Here is a 15,799-nt window from a genome sequence, read left to right on the forward strand (position 1 = left end):
TCAGGACCCAACATTTAAAGTGACTTAAGAGAAAAGGCTCTTGAAGGTTGACAAGAGCTGTTAACCTTGTAAGTAGTCACAGAACACATCCTTGTTGCCTAAACATTAAAATAACCATTTCAGAAGTTTATTAATTCATAGGAGGGGAAGTAACCATGCATCATAGAGCAGGCATGCTCCGCGGGGGACAGAGGCAGCTGGTGTGTGGTCAGACACTTTTTATCTGTAACATTTTATTTGATGCCCTATTGGGCTTTCTTTACCAGAATCTTGCAATTCAGCCTGTAGTTTTTAGAATGTCTCTTCTAAAGGGAAAGGACCATGTGTCTTTTGAATAGGGGTTAGCTCACTAACTAATTGTACATACACATACAAAACGTCTCAGAGGGACACTATTGGGCTGTTATCCAGCACTCTGCCCCCACTCCCCACCCCCAGACCCTATTACAACCCTCGCCCCGGGAAGTGAATCGTGATTGGTCCAAGGCCCTGATGACATCACCACACCCTATTTAGCTAGATGATTGTTCTCCCAGCTTCTTTGCACTCGTGGTGGCCATGTGACCAGTTCTGGCCAATCAGATATAAGAGGGGCCCTCCAGGGGCTTCTGGGTAAGCTCTTACTTTCTGATAAAGGAGATGGGCATTTAAAGAGGTTTCCTTGTGTTACTCCTTCCATTGTTCTTTCTGCATGAGATACAGATGTTAGAGCCTGATGCTTGGAGTGAAACATACAGCTAGTGAGTGCCAGTGGGCCAGCACGTGCTTTAGAAGGCCAAAATAAGCGTCTGGGTCCAAGATGCTGACCCAGAACCCTGGCACTGTTGAGCTACTGGACAAGTCTGGAGATTGCCTACAACTAGACTCTTGTTAAATTAACAAGAAATATGCTTTTGATTTAAAAACGATGTTAGTTGGGTCTTCTGGTATTTGCAGCCAAAAGCATCCTAACCAATCCCATTCCTTTGCTTTCAGAACCTAGGTTTTTATTACTTTTTATGTTATCAGACTGATGATTCTCCTTCACCTTGTCATTTTGATTTATTAATCCAGTTTTATATAAATTTTACATAATTGGCACCACCACCCCCAAGAAAAGAAATTGAGTTTTCTTTCCATGATATCTACGATAACATTACTTAAAAATGTGAGCAATACTAGTCATGAACACTCAGAGTACTGCAGTCATCTGTGTTTAGGAATTCTAAGGAATGTGGCATGGCGCACATCCTTCATCTGAAGGTGCTAACTATGAATATAGCACTACCGTTCCCATGTTGATGGATAGATATTGTTGTGTATTTGCAATAAAGAGCAATTTTTTACTGGACTTCAAATTTTATAGAGTGCTTTCACATATATGAGTCCAACTCTCAAGGTCAAGAGGCCAATATTATTTTTAACCCTGATTTACAGGTGAGGACACTAAGACTAAGTAACTTGCTCTTGCTAATTCAATTAATAACTGGAAGGACTTGGATTGAGATCAAAGCTTATGTTCTTCCCACAGATGAAGAAGAGTCGGTTTTGAGACTCTCACTTTTAACCCTCCACCCAAATATTTTCAGATTTTATGGTGTATTTTTCGTATGTTGCTTTGAACTTTACAGAAATGAAAAAAGCAGAGCAGTTATCTCCCATAATTATAATAACTTGTTACTGTAAAGAACAAAAAGCAATATAAATATTGGTAGAACTGGCTTAAAACAGATTTTGCAAAGCCCTAATATGGCACCAAGGTGATACTAGAATCACTCCTTCTCCTGGGACTTCTGCGTGACTTTTCTTACTATTATTACCTAAGTCATGTTAGAATTAAAATGTGAGCCATCAGGGCAGAAAATCTATCTTAGTTGTTTTTATTTAGCACAGTGCCTACCACATAGTAGGCATACCATAAACATTTATTAAATGAACAAATGAATTGCCAATCTAATCACTCATAGGCACAGAAGCACCATCATCTTTCCTCAAACACATTAGTCCACTGTCTCAGAAAGTTGCTTTGGAGAGCCAAGAGTTCCAAGAAGGGAACATTTTAAGTACTTTCTTCACACTTTGACTTCTTCAAACTGGAGGAAAGTATTCAAAAAACAAGAGGAAAGCAATTAATTTTCTCAGTAGTAATGGTAGTTTCTAGAAGTAGCTTATCCATCTTCCATTGGCAACTGTCTCTTATCTAATCACTTTTCTTCTCATGCTGGATTAGTTTAGAAACATTATGCCCAGAGTTTAGCACGTCTTTGATTTTCAATATTGAAATCATATCACATAGGTTGTGAAGGAAGATAGCTGTACTGAGGAAAAATACACACCTATTAAAATGTTAAAAGAGTGAAATTATACTTACCTGCCATGCCGGAGACTCAGGTTCGATTCTCAGTGCCTGCCCATGTGAAAAAAACAAAAAGTGAAATTTTTATATCACAGATCATCTTAATTTTCTGTGTAAGTTAGAGGAAAAAAAGTTTCTTTTAAGAAAATCCATGTTCTGGTGTTTTTGAAATGGGCTTCCATTTCCATTGAATTTAGTCGCCCTAATGAAAGGAAGAAGCTCATAATTGGAAAAATCTAAAATGTTTCAAATTATCACTGTAGAAACCGAGTTTGCCCCAATGGTTTATGCTTGGATTTTATTTTCTTAACTGTCTATTCAAATCCATTTTGGTGATTAAATTCTTTTTAGAAGGGTGAATAAAATGACCAATAAAAATATTCAGGCACTAAGTAATCTGAATTAACTTTGCAAACAACTAGATGCTCAAAAACCACAGGACTAAAATATAGGCCATTCCGTGACCCAAAGAAGGTACAGATAGCTACAGTTACCATAATTTTAGAAATAAGAATCTTAGCATTGATGGTAACATGCAAGAAAACTTTTAGGAAAATGCGTGCTGTTACAATCCAATATACACCAACACCTGTATTTCCAAGGAGGAATTTCTTGAGAAGGAACGGAACAGTGAAAATAAATGTTCCTGCTGCATACTGGTATGAATCGGATAGGTTTCTAACCATTTATAGACAACAATACATCATGCTTCTACCAGGTGGGCAGTGACTGAGTTTACAGACACCTAAACCTGCTTGTTTCTTAATTTCATCTCATGGCCTCTATACATTTTATTTGTCTTCATTTTGAAATAGCTAAATGGCATGCTGGCAAAGTCAACGAGAAGATTGCTAATGGTGAAGATAGGAAAAGAGAGAATTTTATCCAGTTTTTTTCATCTGCACCTTTATCTATGGAAACATACATGATACATTTAAAGAATAGATTTTAATAAAAATACATGAAATGCAAATAGCTTAGAGCTTTGTTTTAATACTTAGTAATTGTATGGTGAAAAAATTCTCACCTATCATTTGGATGCTGTAAGGCATGTGCTTCAGTTTGCTGAAGATGCCAGAGTGCAATATACCAGAAACGGGTTGGCTTTTACAATGGGGATTTGTTAACTTAACACAGTTCTTAGGCCATGAAAATGTCCCAATGAAGGCATTTATAGGATACCTGGACTCTGAAGAAAGGCTGTCAGCATCTGGGACACCTCTGTCACATGAGAAGGCACATGGCCAGCATTTGTTGGTCCTTCACTCCTGAGTTCCATTGTTTTCAGCTTCTGATTCCAGTGACTTTCTCTCTGAGCATCTATGGGTCTTCTCTTAGCATCTCCGGATTTTTCCCCCTCTGTGAGCTCTGGGTGTTTCTCTCTGGGCTCTCTTTGGGTATTTCTCTCTTTTATCCTCTTATAAAGGACTCCAGTAAAGGATTAAGCTCCACTTTGAAAAAACATTTTTTAAAAAATCCACTTTGAATTGGGTGGGTGTTTTAGTCTACTAAAGCTGCCAGAATGCAACACACCAGAGATGGGTCGGCTTTTAAGAAAAGGGGTTTACTTAGTTAAAAACCAACAGTTCTTCAGAGGAAAGGCCGCTAACTTTCATCTGAGGTTCGCTCTTACACAGAAAAGCACAGGCTGATGTCTGCTGGCCTTCTCTCCCAACTTCTGGGTTCCCACAGCCTTCCCTGGGGTGATTTCTTTCTGCATCTCCAAACATCTGGGCTGAGCTGCAAGTGCTGAGATGATATATGCTGAACTGCTTGGGCTGTGCTGCGTCGAGCTCTTTTCTGACCTCTCTCTTTTAAGCCTCCAGCTAATTAAATTAAATATCCCTTGCTGGGGAAACCACTCCCCTTAACCGACTGCAGATGTAATCAGCGACAGATGAGCTTCGCATGCCATTGGCTCATGTCCACAGCAACAGAACTAGGCACCATCACCTGGCCAAGTGGACACCTGAACCTAACTACTACAGGGGGCCACCTGTCAACTGAAACAACCTAATCAGAAGGTCCCACCCATAATAGGTCTGTACCCACAAGATTGGATTAAAAGAATATGGCCTTTTCTGGAGTAAATAACTTCAAACTATCACAGCATGGTTATCAAAATTTAAATATATATTCATTTTAACACTAGGATCTTTTTTTAATTCAAAATTTTAAGCCAAACCACAATACACAAAACATCCCAAAGTAGTGTGGTCCGGTTGAAGAAGGAGAACCATTAACTCTCTCCCCTAAGGTGGCTCTAAGGTATCCCCAGAGATCCCTAACCTTTCCAGAAAAAACTATTTGAATGTGTCTGGGAATGTGCCTTGAATTCAAAACCGGGCTTTAGATCTGGCTCCACCACCAGAGTTTTGCCACTTCAGAAAAGTGGTTTTGCCCCTTCCGGCCTTCATTCTCTTACTTAATAGAATGAATGATCTCTAAGATCTGCTCATATATTGTTATGATTTCTGCATATAACTACTCACATTAAGACCTTGCAAAGAAATCCGTGGGGGATGAAATACAAAACAGGCCACCCATGATTTGCATTAGCATTAACAGCATGTTGATGTAAAATATGATGTACTTATTTACTCTTAAAAAATACAATAAAAATCATCCAAACCCTCAGGGTTGCATATCTTGCTCTAAAATCATTGTATTCCATCTTCAGTTTAAACCATACCATATCACTACACTTCAGAAGGAATATTTGCTACCTCCTGTGTCTGCAGCCCTCAATATTTTAATGGCTTTATGATCATGTATGTAATATTTTCATTCTCATGTTGGCAAATTGGCAGGTGTCTTAGTCTGCCAGGATGCTATGACAAATATCACCCCGTGGGTTGGTTTAAACAATGGGAATTTTTTTGTTCACATGTTTTAGAGCAGAAGTCCAAATATGAGGTATCAGCAAGGTGATGCTTTCTTCCCAAGATCTGTAACACTCTGGTGTGGGTTGGCAGTGACCCTTGCGATTCCTTGGCTTGTGTCCCTGCCTCGCATCACATGGTCATACTCTCTCCTTTCTCTTCTGGGTCCCTTGGCATCCAGCTTCTAGCTCTCCCTATGGCTTTCTCATTATAAGGCCTCCAGTAACCGAATTAACACCCATCCTGATTTAGTTCATCACCTCTTAACTAAATAAATAAAAATAAATTAATTAAATAAAAATAACATCTTCAAAAGGCCCTGTTTACAATAGGTTCACACCCACAGGAATGGGATTAAGATGAAGAACGTACTTTTTTTCTGGGGTACGTAATTTAAGCTGCCATAGCAGGTGTCTCATTTTCACCTAGAAAAGATACCCTTACTATTCTATATGCTTACTATAGTTTGGTCAGTAGTATTTGCTTGAGCAAGTTACAAAAAAGTTAAGTTCTTATTTTTATTTTTTTAAAAAAGTACACTCACCTTAAAGCATGTTTCACAAGTTGATTTTTAGTTTCCTTGCACAGCTGTTCTATATTATGCAACTATGTTGAGAAGTATTTGGTTTATAAATGTTCGAGTACACCTGGTATAATTAGAAATGCTGTGGGCGTTGAGGAAGTTATAAGGGTAATGCTGAAGTGGTTGCCCAGAATGGGCAAAGAGATGAATACATTCGTAAGGGATTGGTAGGCTAGATAAGGAAGAAGGAAAGTGTCAAAAAAAAGTTTTACATTCTAGTGTTGTTCAAGGGCAATGAGAAGGGTAGAAGTGATGGTCAAAGAAGGGAAGACTTGAGGTCCAGATCTCAGGGGTAAAAGGAGCTGAGCAATGAGTTCTAGGTATAGACATGCAGGTGTGTTGTTGAGAGAGCATGAAAGAAAGGGTTTCTGAGGCCAAGAGAAGGGGAGGCTGGGGACTTGAGGGATCATAAGTGAGGTCCTAAAGTGGCTGAGGCAGAACTATAGCAAGTTTCCACCTCAACATTTTGCTTCAGGTTATTACTACCACATATCCTAAAGTACCCAAGCACAGATTGGATGGCCACTGTTCTGGCTTGAAACTGTTATGTATCCCAGAAATGCTATGTTCTTTCAATCCTAATCCATACTTGTGGGGGCAGCCATGTTCTTTAATCCTAACTCAATACTATAGGGTAGAATCTTTTGATTAAGCTGTTTCTATGGAGATGTGACACACTCAGTTGCCAGTGTGACTTTTGGATTAGATGGAAATTCGACTCGCCCATTCAAGGCGGGTCTTGACTAGTTTACTGGGGTACTTTAAAAGGGGAGATATTTTGGAAAAGCACAGTTGCTTCAGAAGTAACACAGATACAGACATTTGGAGATGTTTGGAGCATTGAAGGAGATACTTGGAGTGCTGACAGAGAGAATCAAAGCAGACAGAAATGTTTGGAGATGCAGATGAAAAATGCTCCCCTGGGAAGCTGTTTGACAGCAGAAGCCAAAGGACCAGCAGAACCCAGACATGAGCTTTCCCATTAGTCTTTCTTGTGTCAAGGTATCTGTCTCTGGATGCCTTAGTTTAGACATTTTTATGGCCTTAGAACCATGAACTTGTAATTTAATAAATCCCCTTTATAGAAGTCAACCCATTTCTTGTATATTGCATGCCAGCAGTATTAGTAAACTAAAACAGCCCCCAATCTGATGGGATTCCAAGCCACCAATCAGGTGGAAGATTGATGGGATAATAATTCCTGTAGCTCCTTCTTATTCCTAAAGTTTAGTCATTTCTTCCAAGAAAAAAATATTAAGTTGATGTGATTTGTACATAGCATAAGAACTTGAGATTAGGAATCAAAATTGATTCAGAGCACTTTGCAGTTGCTGACAGATGTGAATGAACTTTAATATGGTAAACTTTTAAAGATCCTACAGTGCTGGCTCTCCATTAGACAGAAGAGAAAATGAGGCCTAGGAAAAGTTCATGAAAAGGGTCATGAAACAAGTTTAAGGACTCTGGATCCTGGATTCCTTTCCACTATACTGTGCATCCTGTAAGCCATTTAAATTTGGGGCTGATCTGTAATTGGAGATGTAAGCTAGTCAGACCTATGTGCAGAAAGAAGTGCAGATTTGAAGTTTCAGATAATTGAAACCTGGTCCTTTCATTTTATAAAGTATTTTTCTGAATAATTACCTAATTTTCATTTTACTTTATTAAATGCTCAATATATGGAGATATCAGTCTTATCACTACAAGGTGTCAAAAATCAATGATTCCATTAACCAAATTCAATATCACCAATAATAGGACAACTTTCTGGTGCTGTGCATTAACAACACAATCTCTGAGGTGGAATTCTTGTCAAAAATGCTTAACCTGAATCCATCCCTATGGAAACAATCAGATATATATTGTGGGATATTCTACAAAATTACAGGTCTGGAGTCTTCAAAATGTCAATATCATGAGAGTAAAATCAAAAAAAGTGGGAGATGGTTTTAGATAAAAGGATATTAAAGAGACATGAAGGCTAAAAGCAATACATGATTCTTGATAATATTCCAGGTCAGAGGGAAAAAACCACAACAATACATCAAAAAATCAGAATTGGGACAATTATGCAAATTTTAATATAAACTATATATTCGATATTTTATCATATCAGTACTAAATTTCTTGAGTGTGACAATTTTGGCTGGGTAGAAGAGAGTCCTTATTCTTAGGAGATGCATGCTGAAGGATCAAGACGTGAAGTGAGATATCTGTATTTACTTTCAAACTATTCAGAAATAAAATTGTACAGCATGTGTGTTCAGGGGCAGGACAAAGGAAGGGCAGAGAAAAAAAAGACCATATATGCAAAATGTTGGTAATTGGTAATTCTTGGTGAAAGATATCATGAGTTTTCATAGTATTTGAAATTTTTCAAACTAAAAAGTTGGAGAAAAAATTGTAAGCAGGGTTTTGTTGCTCTCCATTCAAAATCTACAATAGGAAAATGAGTGAAATGGGAACCTTTACACCTTGCCCAGTAAATTATTACTTACCCTTGTCAAGCACCTATTAACAAGGCTGTTAGAAATCACTTTGTAAGTATAAAGTCTGAATGAAATGCTAAATAAATGACATATCCTGTTGGATGTGTTTCCTAAGGGAGTCTCTCTCCAGTTATTTAGGAGTTCAACAATTTTGTTAACCACACTTTTCATACATGATATATATTAGATATATATATATATATATATATATATCAGGTAATTCAATCTCTAGAATTACAGAACAGCAGGTTCCTTAGATACAACTAATCAGAGGCAATGAATGTGTTTGGGTTTTTTTTCGTCCCCCATTTAAAAAAATCCCAACATACTTAGCTAGGTGTATTTAGCATGAAGCCCATTTTTACCCCATAAAATGTAGGGGTTTTTTTTTCTCTCTTCCTAAATAGAGAGAGGGTAATTTGTGTGTGTGTGTGTCTTCCTGAAACAGAGGAAGGGTTTTCTAACACACTATGTTTAAATGGGACTGGCAGTTGGCTAAGAAGATTTCCTAGAAAACGTGTCACTTGGGTTTTGGGAGGTGGAGAGGGTAAAAGGGCATTCCAAAATGTGGTAACAGAATGAACAAAGTCAGCTGACAACAAACCGGTTTACTTAACTATAAAAGAAGATTTATCATTTCAGAGTGTCTGTGGGTGTTTCCCTCCCCCTTCCCTTATAATTCCTTTTGTTTTGCCTTTGTTCATTGACAACAGAATAATGATCATATCCTTCATATAGGAGATAGCTATTTCTATGCTGATAACTTAATGTTTCCAAATTATGCTTTAAGAGGAATTATCATAAATGTCTTGGAGTAGACAAATCCAGAGGCATCCTTTGGAGCTGGGACTGAGACTGATGCCAGCTTTCCCTTTAGTACATAGCCCTTCGGTAGCATATGGATGCCTGGGCACAACTGGGATTTTGTTGGCAAGGAAGAAGACAGAGAGGATGTTTGTTGAGTAGGTAGTTGTTTTGGTTCGCTAAAGCTGATGAAATGCAATATACCAGAAATGGACTGGCTTTTGACAATGGAGATTTATTAGCTTACGAGTTTACAATTCTAAGGCCATGAAACTGTCCAACTCAAGGCATTGACGGGATAAGCTGGACTCTAAATACAGGCTGCTGGCCTCCAAGACACCTCTGTCATGTGGAAGGGCACGTGGCTGGCATCTGCTAGTCCTTTGAGCCTGGATTTCATTGTTTTCAGCTTCTGGTTCCAGTGGCTTCCTCTCTGAGCTTCTGTGAGTCCTCAACTTCTCCAGGGCTTTTCTCTATGAGCTTCTCTTAAATCAACTCCATCACTTCTGTGTGTGTTTTATACTCTTATAAAGGACACCAGCAAAAAGACCAAGACTTACCCTGAATGAGCTGGGTCACAGCGTAATTGAAATAACCTAATCAAAAGGTTTCATCTATAAGACGTCTGTACCCACAGGAAAGGATTAAAAGAACATGGCCTTTTTCTGGAGTGCATAGCTCCAAACCACCACAGTGGCCTTCAGTGTCTACTACAAGGAGAAATGGATTCACTAAATATTTTGGAGATAAAATTGTTAGGGCTTCAGGGTGAGGGTAAAAAGGCAAAGTGACACTCATGTATTTAGCTTGCATGGCTGGGAAATAGTGATACCCCAAACAGATAGAGAACATGGCAGAGAAAGCAGATTGGAGACTAATACAATAAGTTCTGATTTTATTAAATTGACTTTGAGGTGCCCTTGGAACATCAAAGTGTACATACATAACAAAGTTTTAAAATTCCATGTAGAGTAGTGTATTGGATATATAGAGATCTGAATGCCATCAACATATGGTGAAAATTAAAACCACGGCATAGTCAGATCTCCCAACGAGAGTATGAAGTATGAGAACAGTAGTGGACAGAATAAGAAAAACCTATAAGGGAGATAGAGAAGGGACAGATAGGGAGGTTTTAAGGGACTTGGAGAGAGCAGTGTCCCCAGGGCACAGGAACAAGATGGAGAGCTGTGAGAAGTAAGTGAAAGACATTGTCAAATATAAAAGAGATGTTCAGTTAGCCCAGACTAAAGATGTCATTGAATTTTCCAGTATAAAATCACCATGAGGGCTGTGCAAAGGTTGCTCAGTGGTAGAATTCTCACCTGAAGTTCCCAAGACCTGGGTTTGATTCCCGGAGCCTGCACAAGCCAAAAAAAAAAAATCACCAGTGACCCAGAGGTGATGGAATAGGAAAGCAGTGAACAGAGAAGAAAATGGAAGGTAAAAAAGCAAAGAGAATAACTCAAACTCACACTTTGAGTAGTTTAGGTGAGTAAGGGAAGATCGAGATGTGGCATGTTTGAAGACAGAAAAAATGAGCACTTTTAAGGTAAGAGTAAAGGAAGAAAACAGTTGAAGATAGAAAAGAGAAAGAGGTAATGAAATATGGGATAAATTCTGGGAGGCACCAATGAGGGTGAAGTGAGGGGCAAAGGAAAAGGAGTAAGACTTAAACAAGAGGGTACCAATCATTCTATGGACCAAGGAGAAATTATATGATAAAGAGAAATGTATTGACTGGGCAGGAGTCAAGGAAAGCAATTGTGATACTCTCCATTTTATCATTGATTAGGAGCAAGGTATGTGAGTCAGGATGTTTTCAGTTGCAAGTGATAGAAATAAAACTCAATAGACATAAAATAGTTTAAGCAAAAAGGAAATGTATTAGTTTCCATAACTTAAAAGGAGGTATACTGTCATCGGGTGCAGTTAAAACTAGATATCCAAATGATGACATCTAAAATCCCTCTTTCCCTTGGCTTTACTGATCTCTCCTGATTTTATTTTATTTTCAGGCAGAAAGTACAGATGTATCTGTGTCCAGGAGAAGAGAGTGTCTTTTTAGAGTCACACTTCCAAGAGCCTAGGAAAGTTTTGATGGGCTCACGTTAGGTCACATGCCTATTCCTGAACCAATCATTATGGCCATGAAGACATGGTCATCCACCAAAACCACAGTTCAGAGACTGGTGAATGGATCTTTTCTCCCCCAGGAATAAAGGGGGATGGATGCTAAGTGGGCAACAATAGATGTCCAAGGTCATTTGCTAATGGGGAGGGCATTGAGAGTTAAGTAGAAGACTTAACTTACAGAAGGTTGGAAATAGTTCTCAAACAAGTAGGGGAACTTTACTTCACCAAGTTACAAAATTGACAGGCAGAAACATTAAGGATTCAGGTGTGGCCACTCAATCAGCACAGCCACATTTCATCAAAGTGCTTGACTACTCAAGAGTAAATAAAAACAACAATAATCTATATGTGCTAGGAGTTGTTCCTAGAGAGTTGTGTGTGCTGACTTATTTCATCTTCATAACAACTCCACAAGGATGATGTGAGGATCAAATTGTGCAAGAGCAGAGAATGCTGATCATGGCATTGAGATTTTGATGATGGTTACAGTGAAAGAAAAGTGCTAGGAATGGGTCAAGGGTGTTGGTGAATGCTAAGGATGGAGGACACTGGAAGGAGGCCAGTGGATGGGAAGAAAAATAAGTTGTTGAGACTCTGAGGGTCTCTATAAGGTTGCTTGAGGAGCTGGAGGTACAAGAAAAGCAGACTTGGATGAACTGAAAGTCTTGGTCAGAAGGTAGGGCATTAGAGTTTGAGATTTTAGAGTGTGTGCTGGTTTGAAGTTGGATATATCCCAAGAAAAGCATGTTCTCAAATCTAATCCTTTCCTGTGAATGTGAACGTATTGTAAGCTGGTTCTTTTGATGAAGGTACTTCAGTTGAGGGGTGCTCCTTTCCATTCAGGATGAGACTTTATCCAATTACTGGAGTCCTTCATAAACAGAATGAATACAGAGTGAGAGGAGAGAAAGCCATGGAAGCAAGAAGCTGAAAGCAATGAAACCCAGAAGAGAAGGGGGAGACCAGCAGATGCTACCACGTGCCTTGTCGTGTTGCAGAGGAGCCAAGAATTGCTGGCAGTTGGTCTTTGGGAAGAAAGCACTGCCTTGCTGATGCCTTAATTTGAACATTTTCTCAGCCTCAAAACTGTAAGCTAATAAATTCCCATTGTTAAGCTGAACCATTTCATGGTATCTGCTTTGAGCAACCTAGGAAACTAAAACAGAGGGCTTCAGATTTATTTCTGCCCAACTTTCATCCCTATCTCTAATATCCAAAAATAAAGTCTTCAAAGTCAGCCTAACCACAGTCTCTGCTTGAATCTCAGCTCTAGCTGGGTAAGCTTGAGCAAGAAATTCACCTTCTCTGAGATTCAAATTTCTTCAGGTATAAACTTGACATGATAATATATCCATCTCACAGGTTACTGTGTGAAAAGCAAATGAATTGATGAATGTAAAGAACGTAGTACCCTATCTGGTATATAGCGGATGCTCAATCTACTATTCATGTTAACTATCACTTTTAAGTTATTATTATCACGATTACCAAAAGCATATACACAGTTAAGAGAAGCCTCAAAGACACCATAAGGGCAAGACTCAATGTTTCATTCATCACACGTGTATCACACATGTGTATTATTATGACTTAACACAGAGCCTGGCACAAAGGGGTACTCAATGAATGTACATATGCAACTCAAATATCTGCTACCTTCCATTTCAAGAATCACCTACGTCTAGTGTAATTGGGAGAAAACAGTTTTTTTCTCATCTGCTTCTGACTCAGTTCACACTGAAGACTGCTTCTCTGCCTGACTTCACCGACCAAATATTTATTGAGATCTACTTTGCAGCAGTTACTATGCTGGAGATAGAACAGTGCAAAAACTGAAATGGTCTTGGCCCTCGTGGAGCTTCTGAAACACAAGAGAAGCAGACATTAGTACAATAATCTTGCAAGCAAATGTAAAAGCGCAACTATGAAATTTGTTACTAAGGAGAAGCCATCAGGAGGGAATTGACCGAGTCAGGAAGATCAGAGAAAGTTTCTCTGTGCAAATGACAATTGAGCTGAGGATGAGAAGGAATTAACTTCACAAAAAAGGAATGGAACAGTGCATGCAAAATTTCTAGGAGAAGGAGTAAAGAAGAAATAAAGGAAACTTTACTCTTTATCTTAATTCCCTATACACCACTAACACAAGACTGCTATGAAGAGCAGAAGTTTTATAGAAAGTTTGAGTAAAGGCAGGGGAAATACAGCATAGTTCAGGACTTCAGAAAAATAAGTAACAAATATCATTGGTCTTAAAATCTACTATGGCCATCTTGCAAGGCCATCTTTCAGTCCAAACTCAGGTAGGATGGTAAACCGAGGCCACCTATTCTGGGTGCAATGCAATTGCAGTTCTTGTTCCTGCTGGTGGTCGTTCATTTTCTTTAACTCATCCCAGGTCCGTTTCTTACCTATGACTTCCACCACTACAGACAAGAATGCAAAAGAGTTCATTTCTTCAAGTTCATCTCTTCCATCACAAAAAAAAAACCACTGAGAACTCCTAGGTTGGCCCACTGACAATCAGACAGATGACTTTCTACAGTCAAACTTCCTTTAATAAAAAAAACTTGTACCATTGAAAATGTTTCATTCATTTAACAAGTATTTATATAACACTTAAGGTGTGTCATAGACTGTTCTTGTCCCTGACATATCCTTGTAGATTATGGTCTTTGGCCTGGAAGAGCTCACAAGGCAAACAATTTCAATGTAATACCTTGTGATGATGCTATAAACAAGGTACAACAATGTTTTGTGGGAGCACAGAGGAGAATAATTCTCCCTGGGGAAATAGGATAGGAAGGACTTCACCCTATTTTTGTTTCATTCTGTTTTGTTTTACACGGGCAGGCACCAGGAATCGAACCCAGGTCTCCAGCATGGCAGGTGAGAACTCTACCAGTGAGCCACCATGGCCTGCCCGAGATGTGGTCTTGAAGGATGAATTGGAGCATTCCAGGAAGAGAGAGAAGAAGGTACATTCCAAGAACAGGGATCAGCACATGAGAAGGCACGCTGAAAGTGTTGGAAACCCTATCTGGGGAGATAAGCCAGGAAGTGTAGACCAATTTTATGGTCTTAATAAAGATATGGTATAAACAAGTCATTTTCTTAAAGCTGACTTCAAATTCTGGCAAAGCCATCTTGGCACCATTGCCACTTACCATTTTAAGATATTTTCCTTAGAGGTTGTTACATTAGTGAAAAATATTTAACCAATTGTCTTGGGTATTTAGAAATGATTTTCAGGTTTCATCCTGATGGGCACTGGATGAACCCAGCAATAGATCTCTAGCCTTTTAGCTTGTTCACCTCCCATTCATTGTGTCCCAAATCAGATCCCTGAGTAGCCACCAGGAATTGGTTTTCTTATATAAAAGAAGGATGAACTACATGAGCAAAAGTGTAACTATTAAGCTCATTCTGAAAGCCCAGTCAATTACTGGTTATCTCTATGTGGATTATCCACTATTTGGTTTGCTCCTTTTACCTGGTAAAATAAAAAAAAAATCATTTACCGAGTGACTATTACATGTCAGGTGCTTACCTATGTAATTATCTCTGACCCTCACACCATCTTGAGGTAGGTGTTGGCCCTCTGTCAGCTGCCAGGAAATGAAACTCGCAGAATCACTTGCTGGTGCCAAGTGGTTAATGGCTAGAGCTGTAGTGCCACATGCCTGGGTTTGAAACCTGACTCTGCCACTCATCTTGACCTCAGCAAGTTGCCTGACGTCTCAATGCCCAAGATTCCCCATCTTCAAAATGGTGACACTGCATCAATGTACTTAAAAAGTGAGTCCCATGACTTTTTGCTGTTATTATTAATGGCTAGATTAAAACCTCTCAGTACCCCTGTGCTGCCAAGTATTACCAATGTAAAATCTGCCCTAGCTGAAGGAACTGGGAGGGAAAACGTGTTGCGAAAAAAATGACTATGGTGCTTCCAAATGACTTCCGGTGAAGTCTTTACTTCACTTCATGATTTGGGATAATGGAAAACTGACATTATTCTTAGGCTCTGTAGCTAAAGCTCTCATAATCCATCACATATAAAAATCACTGGTGCAGAGCTGGCACCTTGGGATCAACAATTCCATCCTGACCAAAAGGGGGAAAAGAAGTGTAATTAATAAAGTATCAGTGGAAGAGAGAGTTCAAATATTCAAGAGGCTACTCTGGAGGTTGCTCTTATGCAAGCTTCAGGTAGACCTTGCTACCTATCATAACCTGCCAACCCCCAACCAGGACCATTCCAGCCAACCCTAAAGAGCACCTAGGGCAATATATAAAATTCTACATGGGTTCCAGGCACTAGAGTAACCTTCCAGAAACCTACAACCTCCAAATGGGTCCCTGGTCCAGATAAGTCCTAAAACCTAGGGGGCCCAGCCTCTCCAGAACATCAGATAGTTCCATCTCCCTACCCCATATTATTGACAGACCCTTCCAATATGAAAAACTTAGGATGGCCATAGCCCAAACACCTCTAAAGAGAGGGATGGAAAGATCAAAGGGGATGGTGGAGTTATACAGAGAAGATAGGATTTAACAAATGAATATGAAC

At 39.2% G+C, this 15,799-nt stretch overlaps 1 pseudogene; it reads right to left on the reverse strand.

Moving 5' to 3' along the window:
* Positions 1-14,942, reverse strand: part of LOC143665207 (large ribosomal subunit protein uL6 pseudogene) — a 35,680-nt pseudogene extending 20,738 nt beyond the window's left edge.
* Between the last annotated feature and the right edge of the window lie 857 nt (positions 14,943-15,799).

This window comes from Tamandua tetradactyla, chromosome 21 (genome assembly GCF_023851605.1).
Source record: "Tamandua tetradactyla isolate mTamTet1 chromosome 21, mTamTet1.pri, whole genome shotgun sequence".
NCBI classification, from domain to species: Eukaryota; Metazoa; Chordata; class Mammalia; order Pilosa; family Myrmecophagidae; genus Tamandua; species Tamandua tetradactyla.